General features: G+C 38.6%; 1 pseudogene across 1 annotated transcript in view; it reads left to right on the plus strand.

Annotated features, from left to right (window-relative positions):
• The first annotated feature begins 311 nt into the window (after positions 1 to 311).
• LOC309500288 (trace amine-associated receptor 13c-like) overlaps positions 312 to 25,580 on the plus strand; it is a 248,844-nt pseudogene continuing 223,575 nt past the window's right edge. The window contains exons 1-2 of the transcript in view: positions 312 to 500; positions 2,239 to 2,493. The product of the transcript in view is annotated as a trace amine-associated receptor 13c-like (transcript). The remainder of the gene's footprint in view (positions 501 to 2,238; positions 2,494 to 25,580) is intronic.

The following is a 25,580-nucleotide window of genomic DNA, read 5'->3' on the forward strand; positions in this document are numbered from 1 at the left end:
CTGTCCCAAATAGCAACCGTAGGTGATCATAAAAGGATACTGGAGAATGAGTTAATGATAGGTACACGGGACGTCAAAAGTCAATTTCTTCAGGATGAGACCAGACTTGTCTGTAGTTTTTAAGTGGTCACAAAGATGTCCTTCCTACAGAAAAATTATTTTATATAGGCCTAAATATTCTTTTTACTTTTTATTTTTTAATGGGAATTTCCTGGTAAAATGTTTATTATTTTATATTTTATTTTGCCTTTCCACGGACCACCTGCAGTACCCTCACAGACCTCTAGTGGTCCGCGGACCACAGTTTGGGAATGGCCGAACTAGGGCACATTCAACAGGATTCTCAGTGGGTGAGTGGGGAGAATCTGTTTGATGTTGTTATCAGAATGGAAGAGCGGTGTTTTGTCCTGCGACTACAGCGTCTCACCGTCACCCAGTTGCCCTGCTGCATGGGCTCTACTTCAGCTGGAACCGAAGAATGTAAAGAGTTCACTAAGCTAGTCACAACCAAAGCAGTATCTAAAGCCCTTGCACTCTTACAATTAACCTTGATTAAAGATTGGATGCGTGTCTCTAGTTCTGAAATCTTCCCTGTCAGCTTGACTGTCTCCCAGCATTTATCACATGTAAATCCTGTGCTGGCAGAGAAGGCTATGCTTAGGGGTTGCACGACTACTGATTTCTGCTAGTCGATTTCTTATCAAAACAATACTTGAGTTACTCGACTACTCGTCGTTCATGCAGCTGTAAATGAAAAGACATGAAATAGCTAGATCTTATCAATAAACATTTATTAATTCATAGCCTAATGCAACAATTACATAAGTAAACTCTCAAAACATTATAATTATGACATTTCATTTTTAAATTTTCATGTAACAGTCTAAAGCCAAACAAATAGCCGTTCTTGCCTTTCATTTCAGACGTCTGCTTCTAGGGGCCGTTCACATATCGCGTCTTTTCCGCGCTCAAGGTCGTTATTTCAGATGTAGGCGCGCGGAGAATGCGCTCATGATGGAAGCAACATGGTGCGCTAGTTTTTCCAGGCGGGTTTTTCCTTCTCATCTCCAGAAATATATCTACTAGTAAAGCTAATGCAAGGGCTAGAAATATATGAATCCTTCGCTGAATGATACTTCCTCGTCGTCATCATGGAGAGCGCAGTTTGGTTGCATAGCAACGACAGATGCCACGGGAGCGCAAGCGCTTGTAGGAGACAGCGGCACGGCCACGCGCGCTTTCCACACTTTTTTAGACACAATATGTGAACAGCCTCTTGCAGAGTTGCCCAATTACAATATTTCTGTCATCCTTGATGAAATACTTCCACACATCTGACGTGTGGTGTCTGTTGGTGACGTTCACCATTTTTAATTCATTTATGGTTAATGGAAGCTCGAGTAGTCGATTGTTTCCGACAGCGTCGACTAGTGGTTGAAGTAGTCGATCTATCGACTACTCGACTAGTCTATGCAAGCTATGCTATACATGTTGCATGAGGTGCAGGTAACAATAAGAGGAGAAGATGACATGACTCACCGTGTTTGTTGACTGATCCTACTCACCTAAGTTGTTTGATGGACTCGCGAGCAAAGGCGCGAGCAAAATAAATAAATAAATAAAGAGTGCACAGATGGCACGCTAACAGGCTATCGAATTACTAGCATGTTGTGCTAGCAATAACGATTTAGATTAAAGCTAGCGATGTCAGGTTAATGTGTGATGTTGAGTAAGTTATATTTAGCAGTATAAACAACGAGGAATGACAGTAAATAATGATTCAAAACAGAAAGATATACAAAGCTTTCAGACGCACACCAACGCAACAGCTGCAGCAGGAGCAACGAGGCAGAGTGAGTGAGTGTGTGTGGAAGGACTACACGCCTGCGCACATATATTCAAACACACACACCTATAGACTGAACTCGTAATATGCATGTGCACGCCATCAACGTTCTCACGGGTTCACGTTTTTGAAGTTTGCGCAGAAAGAACTTACGAGTTTTCTGTTAAAATGGTGTTGTGTTAGCTAACTTAATAACTAATGATCGTTGCAACGGAAGTGAATCAATTTAAAACTAACTAGCTGGACAATAACTTTATTCTAGAGCTGCTATAAAGCCAAAACAATCTCTGTTACTTTGATTTTCAATTATCAATGTAAAGCCGCTTTGGAACAATCTGCATAGTTAAAAGCGCTATATAAATGAAGATGACCTGACATGACCTGACCTTCAGTGTCTGATAATCTCAGCATCTCTCAGAAATTTAGTATTAATTGCTTTTGATCGTTATGGCTGTGTCACCCTTTACAGTACCCACAGAAAATAACCGTAACTAAAACATAAATGACCATCTGTCTTTGCTGGTTTTGCTCTTCAGCTTATATCACTGCTCTTTCAAGCAGCAATCAACGTTTTGACACATCACACAAAACAGATGTGTGTTATGGAGAGTGTTCTCTCATGATAAGTTTTACATGGGTAGTCACCAGTGATGCGCGGGTCAATGTATAAACAACCCGCACCCGATCGACGTTTTAAACTAACCCGCCCGCAACTCGGACCGCAAAAAAAGAAAAAAAAAATATTGTACCCGACCCGCTTCCTGACCCGCATTTTTTAAAAGTAGTAAATGCTCATCGTTGCGTCGTTGAAAAAAAAAAGAATATATTCTAATTTTGTCAAGAATTATAAAAAATTGTCAATAAGCTCATAATTTGTAAATAGTCTAAATGTTTAGTTTTAACAACAATTTTAAAAAGCTGGCTATGTCCATTTTGATGTTTCTGTGCAAGTTCAGCAGTGGTTCGGGTTTGTTCTGATCAGGGGTGCGTTTCCCGAAAGCATCGTTAGCCAACTATGGTCGCAAGTTCATCGCAATGTCCATTGAACTCTATTGGTAACGAGGGAACTTGCGACCATAGTTGGCTAATGATGCTTTCGGGAAACGCACCCCAGAGCTCGTGAGTGGAGAGCGCATCTCTGAATATTCCACTCCGCTCGCTCATTCCGCAGGGTCGCTCGCCCAACACAGAATGGCCTGAGCCTGGTTCGAAAATATGTGGAATAAGGGCTGCCTCCGACTAAATCGACTAAATCGCCCCTTTATATTAATTTAATTACTTAAATAGGCTATAGCCTACATGATAATAAGCGTTATGACCGCACGCATAAAGCTTGCCACAAAGAACCGGTTAAAGTAATGATTATGAATGTGTCTAAATTAGCAAGGAGACATTTAATTGTTTAGTAATAAACTGGTGTTTTCTGTGTCGCTGCAAAGATGAAGTTGACGATGCGGACTCGCCATGAACGCCAGAGAGAAATGCACATTTCATTTGGATTACATAATCAGAGAGTAGGCTATTTATTTTGGTTTGAATATTTTCGTTTAAAAGTAGACATTTCAAACTTTCTGTATTAGATAGCCTATATTTCTCCAATCTGTGAGGCACAAGCTGAGTTTCGGCGCCCTCCAGTTCACGTGCAATGCAAGTGATCGTGCCGGCGCCTTATTACATTGTCTGCTATATATTTTCTTCTTATTCATTAAATACAGGCAATTGATTGATAAAACATTGATCAAAATTAAGATACAATTTATACAAAACGAAAATCTTTTAAAAAGAGTTTTCAATAAAACAAAACTTAATGATGTCGTCAAAATCATGTTTTACCAAAAACAGCGCCGTTGCTCGGAGGGCGCCAGCGCCTCTGCCTTTCAGCGGCTCTGCCTCGCGAGTGGATGATAGCCCTGAAGACGCCTAGCATTGATATACCTTTAGTGGTAGTATACCTTTAGTTAAGATATACCTTAAAAGTCTTCGTAGCGCGCTAAGAGACAATGTTATCGGAAAATGCAGCCCAGGTATGATGCGTAATGGAGATTCTAAAGCGCTCTTCTTTGGTCAGAACCATGGAGAGCGATCGCGGATAGGTCCGTCCTATGCACCGAAACTTTTAACAATGCAACAAAATATTTAAAGAGCATCAAGCTATTAAAATCTATATTATGTATACGCACGCACAGATAATAACAGTAGGCTATATTAGTCAATATTTTTTTATTAAGTTAAGCAGTGATTGGATAACGTTATTTATTTATTTATTTAACGTTTTTAATTTAAGGCCCACCCACAATTGGTCTGGCCCATCCAAAACTGGAATCCTGGCGCCGTGCCTGGTTAGTCGTGCCAGTTTTGTGGCTATCAAATGTGTAAATAGCATCGCAAGAAGTACACATGACAAAACCTCATTATTTCGGCAAATGTCTCCCACACTCCCACAGCTTCCAACGTCTTCATTTTCTCTTGCCGCCTCCATCTCTACCTGCAGACTGAGCTTGTGCGTCATCTCGCCAGTTATTCAGCCAATAAAGTGTAGGCCTATGTATTTCATAGAAAATTGTGTCTAGTAATATATAAATTACAAAGGTTTAATTGGCGTCTTTATTTCAAACGACCCGACCGACCACGACCCGAATATCATTAAAAATATTTTTGGATGACTCGTAACCGCGAGTGACCGCAGGCACCCGCTCATTTCAGATCAACCCGCGCATCACTGGTAGTCACTGATCTGTTCGTGTCCTTGCTGTTTCCTTGTACCCTAATCATAACTTTATATTTCAGGATTTTCTTTGTTGTTGTACATCAGCAGGTGAAAGTTATACACACACTGATGAAGGGTGGTAAATGTGTAATGGAAGGTTTCATATTCTCTGCTTTCTACCTCTCTATATATTTTCCTTTTTAGGGAATACAGTAATGTCCTCTGTAATAGTGAATTTTCTAACATGGGTCTACTATTTTAACTCAGGCCTGAATCCTCTTATCTATGCTTTATTTTACCCTTGGTTTAGAAGGTGAGTTAAACACATCCTATCACTTAAGATATTTCAGTCAGCATCAGCAATACTTTTCGGCCTCTCTTTATTGACTGAGTTTTATAACATGAGAAACAACAGCTGTGCTGATGTGCGTGTGCTTGGCACAGAGGATAAAAACATCAAATGAAAGAAGGGTAACAACTGAGCTGCATTTTTATATATATTTAAAATGTGTAGATTCTATGCAACTTTGGTTACACTTTATTTGAAGGTGTCATTGTTACAGTGTAATTATATATTATTTATACTGAGTAATGAGTAATATTAATTAACTACATGTATTTACTATAGAGTTAGGGTAGGATTAGGATTTGGTTGAGGGTTAGTTGCATGTAATTATGCATAATTTACTGTTATTACTATGGTAAGTACATGTAACATATGTAACAAGGACACTGTAAAATAAAGTGTTACCGCAACTTCTAATGAAAGGATAGATTAATACTTTATTAATAAACCTAAACCAAGGCCCTCCAAACAAGTGATACTCAAAATAATAATAAATATAGCTGCGAGCAGCGATTGCGGGCCCAAGCCGGTGGCTCCGCCACCCTGGTGCCTTTAGTTACACTAAAGGCACCGGGGTGGCGGTGTCACCGGCTTGGGCCCTCCATCGCTGCTCGCAGCTATATTTATATATATATACATATATATATATATATTAGGGGTGTGACGAGACGCTTACTCCACGAGACGAGACGAGACACGAGATTGGGTTCACGAGAACGAGACAAGACGAGATTTTTACACAATTTTTAAGAAATCCTCAATGATGAAATATATGAATGGAAAATAGTCTTTTATTCAACTGAAAATCACAAAATGCAAAACAATTTAGGTGCATTTTGAAATCAACTTGTAATGAATGTTATTTTACTTCTATTTTAATTAATTCTATACAGTAAAGGACATGCAAACACTGCAAAATGTTTTGCTATAAACTCTACCGTCTGGCTTCTCCCCTGTACGATTTCACATGAGAAATTTAACTCCTTTCCACAAATCGAACATAAAAAAATAAAACAGTATAAATAAAATAAATATAAATAACTGATATAACACTTTAAATGCAAACAGTAAGTGTGTATCCATAATCAAAGTAGCCTACTGCTCTTTTAAAACTACAAGTTCAAACAGAAACAAATTTTTTCTTCAAGCATGAAAAAGAGATAAATTAACTACAAAGAACAGCCTAAGATTATGGTCATGGTCTTTTTCAAGAATATAAGCATGTCGACAATTTCTGGCAGCAGTTGAGACCTTTGGGCAGTAACTATAGGGCTGCACGATATGAGGAAAAGCTGCGATGTGCGATAACATTGTTTAATATTGCGATGTCGATATGACTTGTGATATGTGAATGTTAGCTATACTGTTCCCATGTCTTAGTGCTTTAATAGGTTCTTTGCGTGATAGGTCAAATGTTTATTACCTGCCTGGTTCAGATTACACTATTTTAGCACGATTTTGGCACGATGCGTTTCGTGGAGATTCGGACAACGGGCGTCGGGACGCAAGATTCAATTGTTTCATTTCGTATAGTGTGTCATAGTGGGCGATAACCTACGCATCTGCGATGCTTCAGGATATCACGACAGAAAGACTAGCATGTTTAATTTTAACGGTCCTCCACGACGGGTTGAGTGCGAGCGAGAGTGTGCGTGCGCGAGTGAGCGCGTGTGTGTGTGTGTGTGTGTGTGCACGAGTGAGTGAGTGAGCGAGGGACAGTGAGTGTGTGTGTGTGTACGCGGAGTGTGTGTGTGATTGGCCCGGCACACAAATGATTTAAAAGTGGCAGGGGCATCTTCAATACTAATTTCACCCTCACGCTCCATCACTGACATCACAACAAACTCACGAGACAAAGTTTCACCTCGACGAGAAATCTCGTCGCGTTTTAATCTCGCGATCTCGTCACACCCCTAATATATATATATATATATATATATATATATAATAAAGACGGGAAATTTTACTTGTCTTACCTTATTCTGATTTTATGATACACTCAAAATATTCCACAACAAATCCTTTAAATTTAATGTAAAAATAAAAACGAAAGTAAGTGTTGGGCTCACGTAACCCTTTCATTAGAATCAAAACGTTTCAACAGTTGCGATGTATTTGGATGCTAAACTATTCTTTATTATAGGCTTTGTACTTCACTCGTGTTCCAATATCGACGGAAAAAATCATCCTCTTCACACGCGCAAAAATGTGCTTGGAAAAATCACAGTGGAGCAGTGCTTACTGTGAATGTACGAATTGTACTACTGACTATTTAAACAGAGCAGTGTGTATATGTTGGGTTTACTATTTTATTATATTTTATTAAGGCTATAATGAACAGGCTGCGATGTCAAGTTTGCAATGCTGGAATGTGTGTGTGATTTAACAGTAGACACATAAAAACATAATTGGCACATAATTTTGTTCATACAGGACATCATTCAAACTGCAAAGTGTTTACTTATATTTATATACACTCGCAATAAAACACAACATTGTGCTTTTGTAAAATAAATTCAAGCAATCCACCCCCCGAAATGGCATTCATTTTAAAATTAAACTAAAAGCTCTTGGCTAAACAGGCATTCATAACTGTGAGCGCCCACGGCGAGGAACGAGCAGAACAGAGCGAACGTTTTTTAGTTAATTCGTACTTCCATAGGAATTCATTGAAAATGCTCGCTCTACTCAGCACCATTATTCAAGTCTGTGCAGACATCTGTATTTTACTTTAAGTTAGCGATTTAAAAGCCCCCAGCGGTGTCACACGTCGATTAACCGACATCCCTAATATATTTATATATATATACAATAGGCCTACCTGAAAGAGAATTTAGCTTGCCCGACCAGAGTAGCCTGATTAGAACGTCAATGACAAAAAATAACTTGGGAATCACAAAAAAACGAGAGATTATTCTAATTTTATTACATTCATTTTAAGTTGCAATCAACAGTTGATAATAAATGTATTACTGATCATTGGTAACAAGGTTGCGCTGCTGAGGCTCGTGCAGCTTCTCCAGGAGAAACGTAAACAAATGAGCGCAGCACACAAAAAAGAAACCCAGTTAACAACATACTGACTATAAAAATTACAAATATGGAGTTTTTATATATTTTATAACCTATGATAGAGTTAAGCAACCTCACTTGACGAGTAGGCTACTGTTTCCTGAATACAATCACGATTGAAACTGTGACATTGATTTCATACAACAGGTTAATAAACAGTTATAATTAAGTCACTTACATTTTAGATGCAATATTGACTGTTTTTGTTCTGTTTCAGCAGCAAAAATAGTTAAACAAAGATCACAGCAGAACCATCGCGCATCTCACAGCAACTTGTTTTCTCATTACTGAATGATTCAGCATTTTGAAACGAATCGGTTGACTCAAAGATTCAATGGTCAATCCATAAACATCTGTCTCAATCATGAATGACTCAGTCATTCGAACGAATCGTTTGAACGAATTAATCAATGACCTGCTCATTAAGATGGTCGCCTGGCGACACCTAATGGCGGTTTAGTGTTATGTTTAAAAGTATCATTCTTTCCAACGTGCACCATTATCAATGTCAGTGCGACGTCCGTTTTTTTACTTTCACTTTTATATTAGCGATTTAAAACCACCCGCTCGTGTCACACGTCGATTAACCGATGGGAAAATATCCTCACAGTCATATACCTAATACATTTATATTTAAATACAATAGGCCTACCTAGTAAAAGGTTTTATATACTATTTTGATATCCTTTTGGACACAAGAGGGCAGTATAGCCCTATGTTTGCTTTTTTGTTGAACCAAATAGCACTAAATAGCCTGTTTTTAACTTTTTCATACTCCTTGAATTGCAAAAACAGAATAAAATGGGTTTAGTTCTAATATTTGTATAATTTTATATGAAAATAAATGGTGTATAATTACATTTTTAGAAGTTATGAGATGTTTCCTGCTTCCTTTTTGACATTAATTTAATCCCTCGCCATAGCAAAACCGTTTGAGATATTCAATATCCGTTTACAATTTAGCATCATTAATATATTTTTATCATGTTGAAAAAGTTTGGTGGGAATAAAATAAACCTTTTAGGAGGAGTAACTAAAAACTCAGAGGCTGATTTAGCAAAAAATCCATATTCAGACCAAAATATCTGACTTTCTGTTGGTTGCGGCTAATGACTGTAAATTAGAAAGTTGTCCGGCTCGATGAGAACAATATACATACCAATTTTTGTGATTCTAGGAAAAACTAAGCCCCCATTTTTGACTAAAGGTGGCGCTACTGAGCCCCTCACCACGCCCATTTCTGAAACTTTTCACATGTCTACTGGATAATAAATGTGATGTGTCTGTTGAATTTCATGCATTTTCAAGCATGTGAAGAGTCTCAAAAGCATCCGAAAAGAATATTGAAGTTTGATGCGTTGCCACGGCAACAGTATCTAAGATATCAATAATCCTTTCACAGGTCTACATCTGCTGTGTGTCTACATTATACACATAAAGTTTGAAGCAAATCGGGTAAAAATAAGAGATTGATTTCAAAGCATTTTGAAAGTGACAAACTTTCTGCTGCCAGTTGGTGGCGCTATAACTTTGACTCACAATAGTCACATTCATGTGATCGGCCTCTTACAACGAACACACTGCTGAAGTTTAATCAAGATCAGTTAATGTATGCAGAAGTTATAATACACTTCCTTTGTCCCTTATTCGCCATAAATTCGTTTCCTCGCCACGGCCAAACCGTTCGAGATATCAAAAATCCGTCCGCAATTTAGCATCCTCAATGTCTTGACTTCATGCTGACCGAGTTTGGAGGCGAATGGATGAATTTCCTAGGAGGAGTAGATCAAATTCCACAGCATGCGTTTCCAAACAACCCATAATAGCCGACTTCCTGTTGGGCTGGCGTAAAACTTAGAGCACGAAAGTTGTTCGGCCCGATGAGATCTATATGTGTTACCGAGTTTCATATTATTACATGCAAGCATGTCTGATTTATGGACAAGTGTTCGGATCCCGTTCAAGGGGGCGCTGTTGAGCCCCCCTGCCACGCCCGGGTACCAGCTTCAGCCCGGCCCTGATGGCCGCGGGTTCTGACCCGTGTGCAAAGTTTCAAGAGTTTTCGAGCATGTTAAGGGCCCCAAAAGTGCCCGAAAGGTTGACAAAATAATAATAATAATAATTATAAAATATAGCTGCGAGCAGCGATTGCGGGCCCAAGCCGGTGGCACCGCCACCCTGGTGCCTTTAGTTACACTAAAGGCACCGGGGTGGCGGTGTCACCGGCTTGGGCCCTCCATCGCTGCTCGCAGCTATATATATATATATTCATTCCTACTTCCATAGGAATTCATTGAAAACGCTCGCTCTGCTCCGCACCATTATCAATGTCTGTGCGGACGAACATATTTTACTTTCGTTTTTAAATTAGCGATTCAAAAGCCCCCAGTGGTGTCACACGTTGATTAACCGGTGGGGAAATATTCTCACTGTCACATACCTAGTATATTTTCATATAGATACAATAGGCCTACCTGATTTTGAACACAAGAGGGCAGTATAGCACTATGAATTACATAATTTATTTTTTGGACTAAAAAAAAATCTGGATATTTTTAAACTTAAACAATTATTAAATAGAAAAAAAAAGAATAAAATGGGTTTAGTTCTGATATTTGTATAATTTTATATAGAAATAAATGGTGTATAATTACATTTTTAGAAGATAGGAGGTTTTTAGTGTTTCCTTTTTTGACATTACTTTAATCCCTCGCCATAGCAAAACCGTTTGAGATATTTATTATTCGTTTACAATTTAGCATCTTTAATGTATTTTCATCATGTTGAAAATGTTTGGTGGGAATAAAATAAACCACTTAAAGGGATAGTTCACTTTGAAATTAATTTTTGGTATGTTTTAGCTTACCTCAAGGGCATCCAAGATGTAGGTGTCTTTTTTTCCGCAGTAGTTTCAATTTTGATATTTTTAGGTCAAACCGTTCTTGTCTGTCAGTCATATAATGCAGGTCTATGGTCATTATCTCAAAGAGCATGCACAGAGTCCAAATTAAAACAATTCCCCGTCGTCCAAATTAAACAATTCCCCATCGTAAGTACACATTGATGGCCTAAGACACGAAACGAGCGGTTTGTGTGAGAAAACGAACAGTATTTATATTGTTTTTACCGCTTATACACAGCCATGTCCAAGTGATCTGATCTGACGTGTACGCAGACTGGTGCATAGATATATACACACTAGATGTCACCTTAAAGACATTCGTTCCAATGAACTGCCGTAGACAAGGCGACATCTAGTGTATATATCTATGCACCAGTCTGCGCACACGTCAGATCAGATCACTTGGACATGGCTGTGTATAAGCGGTAAAAACGATATAAATACTGTTCGTTTTCTCACACAAACCGCTCGTTTCGTGTCTTAGGCCATCAATGTGTACTTACGATGGGGAATTGTTTGATTTGGACGATGGGGAATTGTTTTAATTTGGACTCTGTGCATGCTCTTTGAGACAGTGACCATCGACCTGCATTATATGACTGACAGACAAGAACGGTTTGACCTAAAAATATCAAAATTGAAACTACTGTGGAAAAAAAGACACCTACATCTTTGATGCCCTTGAGGTAAGCTAAAACATACCAAAAATTAATTTCAAAGTGAACTATCCCTTTAAGAGGAGTGGGTAAAAATTCAGAGGCTGATTTTGCAAAGAAATCCACATTCAAACCAAAATATCTGACTTCCTGTTGCTCGGAGCTAATTACTGTAAATTCGTAAATTGTCCGGCTCGATGAGACCAATATACGTACTGATTTTTATAACTGTGGGTAAAACTAACCCCCCCACTTTTGTCAAAAGCATTTTGAAAGTGACACACTTCCTGCTGCCAGTTGGTGGCGCTATAACTTTGACTCACAATAGTTACATCCATCTGATCGGCCTCTTACCACGAACACACTGCTGAAGTTTCATCAAGATCAGTTAATGTATGCAGAAGTTATAACACTTCGTTTTTCTATTTTCTCGCCATAAATTCGTTTCCTCGCCACGGCCAAACCGTTCGAGATATCAAAAATCCGTCCGCAATTTAGCATCCTCAATGTCTTGACTTCATGCACACCGAGTTTGGTGGGGATTGGATGAATTCTCTAGGAGACGTATTTCACATTCCACAGCAAGCGTTTTCCAAACAACCCATAATAGCCGACTTCCTGTTGGGCTGGCGCAAAACTTAGAGTACGAAAGTTGTTCGGCCCGATGAGATCTATAAGTGTGCTGAGTTTCATATTAATTCATGCAAGCGTGTTTGATATATGGATCAAGTTTTCCAGATCCCATTCAAGGGGGCGCTGTTGAGCCCCCCTGCCACGCCCGGGTACCAGCTTCAGCCAGGCCCTGATGGCCGCGGGTTCTGACCCGTGTGCAAAGTTTCAAGAGTTTTTGACCACGTTAAGGACCCCAAAAGCCCCCGAAACCTTGAAAAACATTAAAAACAATAGAAAAATCGCCCACACCCCACACACACACACAGAGAAACAGAGATAGAGAGAGAGAGAAAATTCTCCAAAAAACCCACTTCAAACCAAAATATCTGACTTCCTGTTGGTCTGAGATAATGACTTTAAATTAGAAAGTTGTCCGGCTCGATGAGACCAATATACGTACAGATTTTTTAAACAGTGGGTAAAACTAACCCCCCCACTTTTGTCAAAAGCATTTTGAAAGTGACAAACTTCCTGCTGCCAGTTGGTGGCGCTATAACTTTGACTCACAATAGTCACATCCATGTGATCGGCCTCTTACAACGAACACACTGCGGAAGTATCATCAAGATCAGATAATGTATGCAGAAGTTATAACACACTTCCTGTTTTCATTATTCGCCATAAATTCGTTTCCTCGCCACGGCCAAACCGTTCGAGATATCAAAAATCCGTCCGCAATTTAGCATCCTCAATGCCTTGACTTCATACACACCTAGATTGGTGGCGATCGGGTGAATTCCCTAGGAGAAGTGTTTCAAATACCAGACCATGCGTTTCCAAACAACCCTTAATAGCCGACTTCCTGTTGGGCTGGCGTAAAACTTAGAGCATGAAAGTTGTTTGGCCCAATGAGATCTATATGTGTACTGAGTTTCATATTATTACATGCAAGTGTGTTTGATTTATGGACAAGTGTTCGGATCCCGTTCCAGGGGGCGCTGTCGAGCCCCCCTGCCACGCCCGGGTACCAGCTTCAGCCCGGCCCTGATGGCCGCGGGTTCTGACCCGTGTGCAAAGTTTCAAGAGTTTTTGAGCATGTTAAGGGCCCCAAAATTGCGGGCCCAAGCCGGTGGCACCGCAACCCCGGTGCCTTTAGTTACCTAAAGGCACCGGGGTGGCGGTGCCGCCGGCTTTGGCCCTTCATCGCTGCTCGCAGCTATATTTATATATATATATATATATATATATATATACATACATACATAGGCTACATATATATATATGTATATATGTATATATGTATATATATTTATGTGTGTATGTGTGTGTGTGTATATATATATATATATATATATATATATATATGTGTGTGTGTGTATATATAGATATATATATGTGTGTGTGTGTGTATATATATATATATATATATATATGTATATAAAAGACAGAAAATATTACTTGTCTTACCTTATTCTGATTTTATGATACACTCAAAATATTCCACAACAAATCCTTTAAATTTAATGTAATAATAAAAACGAAAGTAAGTGTTGGGCTCACGTAACCCTATCATTAGAATCAAAACGTTTCAACAGTTGTGATGTATTTGGATGCTAAACTATTCTTTATTATAGGCTTTGTACTTCACTCGGTTTCCAATATCGACGGAAAAAAAATCATCCTCTTCACACGCGCAAAAATGTGCTTGGAAAAATCACAGTGGAGCAGTGCTTACTGTTAATGTAGGAGTTGTACTACTGACTATTTAAACAGAGCAGTGTGTATATGTTAGGTTTACTATTTTATTATATTTTATTAAGGCTATAATGAACAGGCTGCGATGTCAAGTTTGCAATGCTGGAATGTGTGTGTGATTTAACAGTAGACACATAAAAACATAATTGGCACATCATTTTGTTCATACAGGATATCATTCAAACTGCAAAGTGTTTACTTATATTTATGTACACTCGCAATGAAACACAACATGGTGCTTTTGTAAAATAAATTCAAGCAATCCACCCCCTGAAATGGCGTTCATTTTAAAATTAAACTAAAAGCTCTTGGCTAAACAGGCATTCATAACTGTGAGCGCCCACGGCGAGGAACGAGCAGAACAGAGTGAATGTTTTTTAGTTAATTCCTACTTCCATAGGAATTCATTGAAAATGCTCGCTCTACTCAGCACCATTATTCAAGTCTGTGCAGACATCTGTATTTTACTTTAAGTTAGCGATTTAAAAGCCCCCAGCGGTGTCACACGTCGATTAACCGACATCCCTAATATATTTATATATATACAATAGGCCTACCTGAAAGAGAATTTAGCTTGCCCGACCAGAGTAGCCTGATTAGAACGTCAATGACAAAAAATAACTTGGGAATTACAAAAAAACGAGAGATTATTCTAATTTTATTACATTCATTTTAAGTTGCAATCAACAGTTGATAATAAATGTATTACTGATCAATGGTAACAAGGTTGCTGTTTCAGCAGCAAAAATAGTTAAACAAAGATCACAGCAGAACCGTCGCGCATCTCACAGCAACTTGTTTTCTCATTACTGAATGATTCAGCATTTAGAACGAATCGGTTGACTCAAAGATTCAATGATCAATCCATAAACATCTGTCTCAATCATGAATGACTCAGTCATTCGAACGAATCGTTTGAACGAATGAATCAATGACTCGCTCATTAAGACGGTCGCCTGGCGACACCTAATGACGGTTTAGTGTTACGTTTAAAAGTATCATTCTTTCCAACGTGTGTGCACCATTATCAATGTCCGTGCGGACGTCCGAATTTTACTTTCACTTTTATATTAGCGATTTAAAAGCACCCGCTCGTGTCACACGTCGATTAACCGTTGGGAAAATATCCTCACAGTCATATACCTAATACATTTATATTTAAATACAATATAGGCCTACCTAGTAAAAAGTTTTATATACTATATTTATATCCTTTTGGACACAAGAGGGCAGTATAGCCCTATATTTGCTTTTTTGTTGAACCAAATAGCACTAAATAGCCTGTTTTTAACTTTTTTTATACTTCTTGAATTGCAAAAACAGAATAAAATGGGTTTAGTTCTAATATTTGTATAATTTTATATAAAAATAAACGGTGTATAATTACATTTGTAGAAGATATGAGATGTTTTCTGATTCCTTTTTTGACATTACTTTAATCCCTTGCCATATCAAAACCGTTTGAAATATTCAATATCACAATTCACAATATTCACAATTTAGAATCTTTAATGTATTTTCATCATGTTGAAAAAGTTTGGTGGGAATAAAATAAATAGTTTAAGAGGAGTGGCTAAAAATTCAGAGGCTGATTTTGCAAAAAATTTTTACTGTAGTTAAAACTAACCCGCCCACTTTTGTCAAAAGCATGTTGAAAGTGACACACTTCCTGCTGCCAGTTGGTGGCGCTATAACTTTGACTCACAATAGTTACATCCATCTGATCGGCCTCTTACCACGAACACACTGCTGAAGTTTCATCAAGATCAGTTAATGTATGCAGAAGTTATTCCACTTCGTGTTTCTCTTTTCTCGCCATAAATTCGTTTCCTCGCCACGGCCAAACCGTTCGAGATATCAAAAATCCGTCCGCAATTTAGAATCCTCAATGTCTTGACTTCATGCACACCGAGTTTGGTGGGGATTGGATGAATTCTCTAGGAGGAGTACTTCGCATTCCACAGCAAGCGTTTTCCAAACAACCCATAATAGCCGACTTCCTGTTGGGCTGGCGTAAAACTTGACTGGGGGAAAGTTGTTCGGCCCGATGATATCTATATGTGTACCGAGTTTCAAATTAATTCATGCAAGCGTGTTTGATCTATGGACCAAGTTTTCGGACCCCATTCCAGGGGGCGCTGTTGAGCCCCCCTGCCACGCCCGGGTACCAGCTTCAACCTGTCCCTGATGGCAGGGGGTTCCGACTTGTATGTAAAGTTTCAAGAGTTTTTGAGCACGTTAAGGACCCCAAAAGCCCCTGAAACCTTGATTAACAATATAAAAGCAATAGTCAAATCCCCCCTCCCCTCACACACACAGAGACACAGAGAGAGGGAGAGAAAATTCTTCAGAAAATCCACATTCAAACCAAAATATCTCTCTTCCTGTTGGTCGGAGATCGTTAATGTAAATTAGAAAGTTGTCCGTCTTGATGAGAACAATACACATACCAAGTTTTGTTGCTGTTGATAAAACTAACCCCCCCACTTATGACTAAAGGTGGCGCTACTGAGCCCCTCACCACGCCCGTTTCTGAAACTTTGCACATGTCTACGGGCTAATAAATGTGATGTGTCTGCCGAGTTTCATCCAATTTCAAGTATGTTAAGAGTCTCAAAAGCATCAAAAAAGAATATTAAAGTTTGAAGTGTTGCCATGGCAACAGTATTAAAGATATCAAAAATCCTTTCACAGGTCTACATCTGCCGTGTGTTTACATTATACACATAAACTTTGAAGCAAATCGGGTAAAAATAAGAGGGTGATTTCAAAGCATTTTGAAAGGGACACACTTCCTGCTGCCAGTTGGTGGCGCTATAACTTTGACTCACAATAGTCACATCCATGTGATCGGCCTCTTACAACGAACACACTGCTGAAGTTTAATCAAGATCAGTTAATGTATGCAGAAGTTATAACACACTTCCTGTTTCCATTATTCGCCATCAATTCGTGTCCTCGCCACGGCCAAACCGTTCGAGATATCAAAAATCTGTTCGCAATTTAGCATCCTCAATGTCTTGACTTCATGCTGACTGAGTTTGTAGGCGAATGGATGAATTCCCTAGGAGGAGTACATTAAATTCCACAGCATGCGTTTCCAAACAACCCATAATAGCCGACTTCCTGTTGGGCTGGCGTAAAAAGTAAAAGTACGAAAGTTGTTTGGCCCGATGAGATCTATATGTGTATTGAGTTTCATATTATTACATGCAAGCGTGTCTGATTTATGGACCAAACTTTCGGACCCTGTTCAAGGGGGCGCTGTTGAGCCCCCCTGCCACGCCCGGGTACCAGCTTCAGCCCGGCCCTGATGGCCGCAGGTTCTGACCTGTGTGCAAAATTTCAAGAGTTTTCGAGCATGTTAAAGGCCCCAAAAATGCCCGAAAGGTTGACAGAAAAATAAGAATAATAATAATAAATATAGCTGCGAGCAGCGATTGCGGGCCCAAGCCGGTGGCACCGCCACCCTGGTGCCTTTAGTTACACTAAAGGCACCGGGGTGGCGGTGTCACCGGCTTGGGCCCTCCATCGCTGCTCGCAGCTATATATATATATATATATATATATATATATATATATATATATATACACATATATATATATATATATATATATATATATATATAATAAAGACGGGAAATTTTACTTGTCTTACCTTATTCTGATTTTATGATACACTCAAAATATTCCACAACAAATCCTTTAAATTTAATGTAAAAATAAAAACGAAAGTAAGCCGTGTTGGTCTCACGTAACCCTCTCATTAGAATCAAAATGTTTCAATATTTGCGATGTATTTGGATGCTAAACTATTCTTTATTATAGGCTTTGTACTTCACTCGTGTTCCATTATCGATGGAAAAAATCATCCTCTTCACACGCGCAAAAATGTGCTTGGAAACATCACAGTGGAGCTCTGCTTACTGTGAATGGTACAAATTGTACTACTGACTATTTAAACAGAGCAGTGTAATTCGTATATGTTATGTTGACTATTTTTATTATTATATTGTATTAGGGCTATAATGAACAGGCTGCGATGTCAAGATTGCAATTCTGGAATCTGTGTGTGTGTGTGTGTGTGTGTGTGAGACGCGGTTGCGGTTGAACAGTGGACACATAAAAACATAAATAAAATGTATTAGTTTATTCCTACTTCCATAGGAATACATTGAAAATGCTCGCTCTACTCCGCACCATTATCAATGTCTGTGCGGACATCTGCATTTTATTTTCGCTTTTAAGTTAGCGATTTAAAAGCCCTCAGCGGTGTCACACGTCGATTAACCGGTGGGAAAATGTTATCACAGTCACATCCCTAATATATAAATACAATAGGCCTACCTGAAAGAGAATTTTACTTGCCCGACCAGAGTATAGCCTGATTAGAACGTCAATAACAAAACAAATTACTTGGGAATCACTAAAATGAGAGATTATTCTAATTTCATTACATTCATTTTAAGTTGCAATCAGCAGTTAATAATAAATGTCTTACTGATCAATGGTAACAAGTAGTGTTGTCACGGTACCAAAATTTCAGTATTCGGTACCGATACCAGTGAAAATCCACGGTTCTCGGTACCAATTTCGGTACCAAAGCTTAATTTAGATTAAATGTACATAATTATATTAAAGTGTATATCACAAAGATGGAAACTGTAGTATTAAAAACACTTTACAATAAGATTCCATTTGTTAGATAACATTAGATAAAATGACCTAACAAAAAAAAACAATAGTTATATACTGTCGCAATTATTCTCCTTTAGGGGTTAATTTAAAAATACATTTTTAAAATCAAAAGTTAACATTATTTCTGTTAACATTATTTAATGCACAATGAATGAAGTGAACAAACATGACCAATCAAGTGTTTTGTATTAAATAACATTCACAAACATTAATTAATGTTGTAAAAATATATTGTTTTTTATATAACGCATTAAGTGATGTTAATGAGATAAAATATGTTTTATTTGACTTGACTATACTTTTATTTAATCCAAAACTGTATTCATATTTAACTTTAAAAGGGCTTTTTAAACCTGCTAAGAGTTATCCAGCCAAGAATAAGACTAGAACTACTTTTCTGACGGACTGCTATTAATGACGGCTTTTTATTTCTCATCTCCATAAATATATCTAGTAGTAAAGCTAATGCAAGGGCTAGAAATCAATTAATAGGCCTATGTCACACTTCCTCGTCGTCATGGAGAGCGCAGTTCGCACAAGCGTTTGTACTCCCGTGGCGTCTGTCGTTGCTATGCATCCATGAACGCACATGGAAAAGTGAGCGCGTCGCTTCTATTATGAGCGCGCTTGCCGCGCGCCATTTGAAATAACGTATCTGCACGCGCAAAAACATCAGCACCACATCAGCAGCAGCACCGGCGATCGCCATCAGCGCTTTTATGAAGAGGACGCAACTGCACGCGCTTCGGGCATGCACGCGCATCAAGTACCGGGTTTGAGAAAACCTGGTACCGTGACGTTTAAAAAAAAATTAGTACCGACTTGGTACCGAAGTACCGGGTCTGCTGAGGCTCATGCAGCTTCTCCAGGAGAAACGTAAACAAATGAGCGCAGCACACAAAAAAGCAACCCAGTTAACAACATACTGACTATAAAAATGACAAATATGGAGTTTTTATATATTTTATAACATATAAGCAACCTCACTTGACGAGTAGGCTACTATTTCCTGAATACAATCACGATTGAAACTGTGACATTGATTTCATACAACAGGTTAATAAACAGTTACAATTAAGTCACTTACAGTTTAGATGCAATATTGACTGTTTTTGTTCTGTTTCAGCAGCAAAAATAGTTAAACAAAGATCACAGCAGAACCATCGCGCATCTCACAGCAACTTGTTTTCTCATTACTGAATGATTCAGCATTTTGAAACGAATCGGTTGACTCAAAGATTCAATGGTCAATCCATAAACATCTGTCTCAATCATGAATGACTCAGTCATTCGAACGAATCGTTTGAACGAATGAATCAATGACTCGCTCATTAAGATGGTCGCCTGGCGACACCTAATGGCGGTTTAGTGTTTAAAAGTATCATTCTTTCCAACGTGCACCATTATCAATGTCAGTGCGGACGTCCGTTTTTTACTTTCACTTTTATATTAGCGATTTAAAAGCACCCGCTCGTGTCACACGTCGATTAACCGATGGGAAAATATCCTCACAGTCATACCTAATACATTTATATTTAAATACAATAGGCCTACCTAGTAAAACGTTTTATATACTATTTTGATTTCCTTTTGGACACAAGAGGGCAGTATAGCCCTATGTTTGCTTTTTTGTTGAACCAAATAGCACTAAATAGCCTGTTTTTAACTTTTTCATACTCTTTGAATAGCAAAAACAGAATAAAATGGGTTTAGTTCTAATATTTGTATAATTTTATATAAAAATAAATGGTGTATAATTACATTTTTAGAAGTTATGAGATGTTTCCTGCTTCCTTTTTGACATTAATTTAATCCCTCGCCATAGCAAAACCGTTTGAGATATTCAATATCCGTTTACAATTTAGCATCATTAATATATTTGTATCATGTTGAAAAAGTTGGGTGGGAATAAAATAAATAGTTTAAGAGGAGTGGCTAAAAATTCAGAGGCTGATTTTGCAAAAAAAATCCACATTCAGACCAAAATATCTGACTTCCTGATGGCCGGAGCTAATGAATGTAAATTAGAAAGTTGTCCAGCTTGATGAGTACAATATACAAACTATTTTTTTTTTACTGTAGTTAAAACTAACCCCCCCCACTTTTGTCAAAAGCATGTTGAAAGTGACACACTTCCTGCTGCCAGTTGGTGGCGCTATAACTTTGACTCACAATAGTTACATCCATCTGATCTGCCTCTTACCACTAACACACTGCTGAAGTTTCATCAAGATCAGTTAATGTATGCAGAAGTTATTCCACTTCGTGTTTCTCTTTTCTCGCCATAAATTCGTTTCCTCGCCACGGCCAAACCGTTCGAGATATCAAAAATCCGTCCGCAATTTAGAATCCTCAATGTCTTGACTTCACGCACACCGAGTTTGGTGGGGATTGGATGAATTCTCTAGGAGGAGTACTTCGCATTCCACAGCAAGCGTTTTCCAAACAACCCATAATAGCCGACTTCCTGTTGGGCTGGCGTAAAACTTAGAGCACGAAAGTTGTTCGGCCCGATGATATCTATATGTGTACTGAGTTTCAAATTAATTCATGCAAGCGTGTTTGATCTATGGACCAAGTTTTGGGACCCCGTTCAAGAGGGCGCTGTTGAGCCCCCCTGCCACGCCTGGGTACCAGCTTCAACCCGTCCCTGATGGCAGGGGGTTCCGACTTGTATGTAAAGTTTCAAGAGTTTTTGAGCACGTTAAGGACCCCAAAAGCCCCTGAAACCTTGATTAACAATATAAAAGCAATAGTCAAATCCCCCCTCCCCTCACACACACAGAGACACAGAGAGAGGGAGAGAAAATTCTTCAGAAAATCCACATTCAAACCAAAATATTTCTCTTCCTGTTGGTCGGAGATCGTTAATGTAAATTAGAAAGTTGTCCGTCTTGATGAGAACAATACACATACCAAGTTTTGTTGTTGTTGATAAAACTAACCCCCCCACTTATGCCACTAAAGGTGGCGCTACTGAGCCCCTCACCACGCCCGTTTCTGAAACTTTGCACATGTCTACGGGCTAATAAATGTGATGTGTCTGTCGAGTTTCATCCAATTTCAAGTATGTTAAGAGTCTCAAAAGCATCAAAAAAGAATATTAAAGTTTGAAGCGTTGCCATGGCAACAGTATTAAAGATATCAAAAATCCTTTCACAGGTCTACATCTGCCGTGTGTTTACATTATACACATAAACTTTGAAGCAAATCGGGTAAAAATAAGAGGGTGATTTCAAAGCATTTTGAAAGGGACACACTTCCTGCTGCCAGTTGGTGGCGCTATAACTTTGACTCACAATAGTCACATCCATGTGATCGGCCTCTTACAACGAACACACTGCTGAAGTTTAATCAAGATCAGTTAATGTATGCAGAAGTTATAACACACTTCCTGTTTCCATTATTCGCCATCAATTCGTGTCCTCGCCACGGCCAAACCGTTCGAGATATCAAAAATCTGTCCGCAATTTAGCATCCTCAATGTCTTGACTTCATGCTGACTGAGTTTGGAGGCGAATGGATGAATTCCCTAGGAGGAGTACATTAAATTCCACAGCATGCGTTTCCAAACAACCCATAATAGCCGACTTCCTGTTGGGCTGGCGTAAAAAGTAAAAGTACGAAAGTTGTTCGGCCCGATGAGATCTATATGTGTACCGAGTTTCATATTATTACATGCAAGCGTGTCTGATTTATGGACCAAGTTTTCGGACCCCGTTCAAGGGGGCGCTGTCGAGCCCCCCTGCCACGCCCGGGTACCAGCTTCAGCCCGGCCCTGATGGCCGCGGGTTCTGACCCGTGTGCAAAGTTTCAAGAGTTTTCGAGCACGTTAAGGGTCTCAAAAGTGCCCGAAAGGTTGACAGAAAAATAAGAAGAAGAAGAAGAAGAATAATAAATATAGCTGCGAGCAGCGATTGCGGGCCCAAGCCGGTGGCACCGCCACCCTGGTGCCTTTAGTTACACTAAAGGCACCGGGGTGGCGGTTCCACCGGCTTGGGCCCTCCATCGCTGCTCGCAGCTATATTTATATATATATATATATATATATATATATATATATATATATATATATACATATACATATATATATATATAATAAAGACGGGAAATTTTACTTGTCTTAACTTATTCTGATTTTATGATACACTCAAAATATTCCACAACAAATCCTTTAAATTTAATGTAAAAATAAAAACAAAAGTAAGTGTTGGGCTCACGTAACCCTTTCATTAGAATCAAAACGTTTCAACAGTTGTGATGTATTTGGATGCTAAACTATTCTTTATTATAAGCTTTGTACTTCACTCGTGTTCCAATATCGACGGAAAAAATCATCCTCTTCACACGCGCAAAAATGTGCTTGGAAAAATCACAGTGGAGCAGTGCTTACTGTGAATGTACGAACTGTACTACTGACTATTTAAACAGAGCAGTGTGTATATGTTAGGTTTACTATTTTATTATATTTTATTAAGGCTATAATGAACAGGCTGCGATGTCAAGTTTGCAATGCTGGAATGTGTGTGTGATTTAACAGTAGACACATAAAAACATAATTGGCAAATAATTTTGTTCATACAGGACATCATTCAAACTGCAAAGTGTTTACTTATATTTATATATACTCACAATAAAACACAACATTGTGCTTTTGTAAAATAAATTCAAGCAATCCACCCCCCGAAATGGCGTTCATTTTAAAATTAAACTAAAAGCTCTTGGCTAAACAGGCATTCATAACTGTGAGCGCCCACGGCGAGGAACGAGCAGAACAGAGCGAACGTTTTTTAGTAAATTCCTACTTCCATAGGAATTCATTGAAAATGCTCGCTCTACTCAGCACCATTATTAAAGTCTGTGCAGACATCTGTATTTTACTTTAAGTTAGCGATTTAAAAGCCCCCAGCGGTGTCACACGTCGATTAACCGACATCCCTAATATATTTATATATATACAATAGGCCTACCTGAAAGAGAATTTAGCCCGACCAGAGTAGCCTGATTAGAACGTCAATGACAAAAAATAACTTGGAAATCACAAAAAAACGAGAGATTATTCTAATTTTATTACATTCATTTTAAGTTGCAATCAACAGTTGATAATAAATGTATTACTGATCAATGGTAACAAGGTTGCGCTGCTGAGACTCGTGCAGCTTCTCCAGGAGAAACGTAAACAAATGAGCGCAGCACACAAAAAAGAAACCCAGTTAACAACATACTGACTATAAAAATTACAAATATGGAGTTTTTATATATTTTATAACCTATGATAGAGTTAAGCAACCTCACTTGACGAGTAGGCTACCGTTTCCTGAATACAATCACGATTGAAACTGTGACATTGATTTCATACAACAGGTTAATAAACAGTTATAATTAAGTCACTTACATTTTAGATGCAATATTGACTGTTTTTGTTCTGTTTCAGTAGCAAAAATAGTTAAACAAAGATCACAGCAGAACCGTCGCGCATCTCACGGCAACTTGTTTTCTCATTACTGAATGATTCAGCATTTTGAACGAATCGGTTGACTCAAAGATTCAATGATCAATCCATGAACATCTGTCTCAATCATGAATGACTCAGTCATTCGAACGAATCGTTTGAACGAATGAATCAATGACTCGCTCATTAAGACGGTCGCCTGGCGACACCTAATGGCGGTTTAGTGTTATGTTTAAAAGTATCATTCTTTCCAACGTGTGTGCACCGTTATCAATGTCCGTGCGGACGTCCGAATTTTACTTTCACTTTTATATTAGCGATTTAAAAGCACCCGCTCGTGTCACACGTCGATTAATCGATGGGAAAATATCCTCACAGTCATATACCTAATACATTTATATTTAAATACAATATAGGCCTACCTAGTAAAAAGTTTAATATACTAGTTTTATATCCTTTTGGACACAAGAGGGCAGTATAGCCCTATGTTTGCTTTTTTGTTGAACCAAATAGCACTAAATAGCCTGTTTATAACTTTTTTTATACTTCTTGAATTGCAAAAACAGAATAAAATGGGTTTAGTTCTAATATTTGTATAATTTTCTATAAAAATAAACGGTGTATAATTACATTTGTAGAAGATATGAGATGTTTTCTGATTCCTTTTTTGACATTACTTTAATCCCTCGCCATATCAAAACCGTTTGAGATATTTATTATCCGTTAGCATATTTAATGTATTTTCATCATGTTGAAAAAGTTTGGTGGGAATAAAATAAATAGTTTAAGAGGAGTGGCTAAACATTCAGAGGCTGATTTTGCAAAAAAATCCACATTCAGACCAAAATATCTGACTTCCTGATGGCCGGAGCTAATGAATGTAAATTAGAAAGTTGTCCGGCTAGATGAGTACAATATACAAACTATTTTTTTTTTACTGTAGTTAAAACTAACCCGCCCACTTTTGTCAAAAGCATTTTGAAAGTGACACACTTCCTGCTGCCACTTGGTGGCGCTATAACTTTGACTCACAATAGTTACATCCATCTGATCGGCCTCTTACCACGAACACACTGCTGAAGTTTCATCAAGATCAGTTAATGTATGCAGAAGTTATTCCACTTCGTGTTTCTCTTTTCTCGCCATAAATTCGTTTCCTCGCCACGGCCAAACCGTTCGAGATATCAAAAATCCGTCCGCAATTTAGAATCCTCAATGTCTTGACTTCATGCACACCGAGTTTGGTGGGGATTGGATGAATTCTCTAGGAGGAGTACTTCGCATTCCACAGCAAGCGTTTTCCAAACAACCCATAATAGCCGACTTCCTGTTGGGCTGGAATAAAACTTGACCGGGGGAAAGTTGTTCGGCCCGATGATATCTATATGTGTACCGAGTTTCAAATTAATTCATGCAAGCGTGTTTGATCTATGGACCAAGTTTTGTGACCCCGTTCAAGGGGGCGCTGTTGAGCCCCCCTGCCACGCCCGGGTACCAGCTTCAACCCGTCCCTGATGGCAGGGGGTTCCGACTT

Source organism: Leuciscus leuciscus (assembly GCF_965113295.1).
Source record: "Leuciscus leuciscus genome assembly, chromosome: 1".
Taxonomy (NCBI): domain Eukaryota; kingdom Metazoa; phylum Chordata; class Actinopteri; order Cypriniformes; family Leuciscidae; genus Leuciscus; species Leuciscus leuciscus.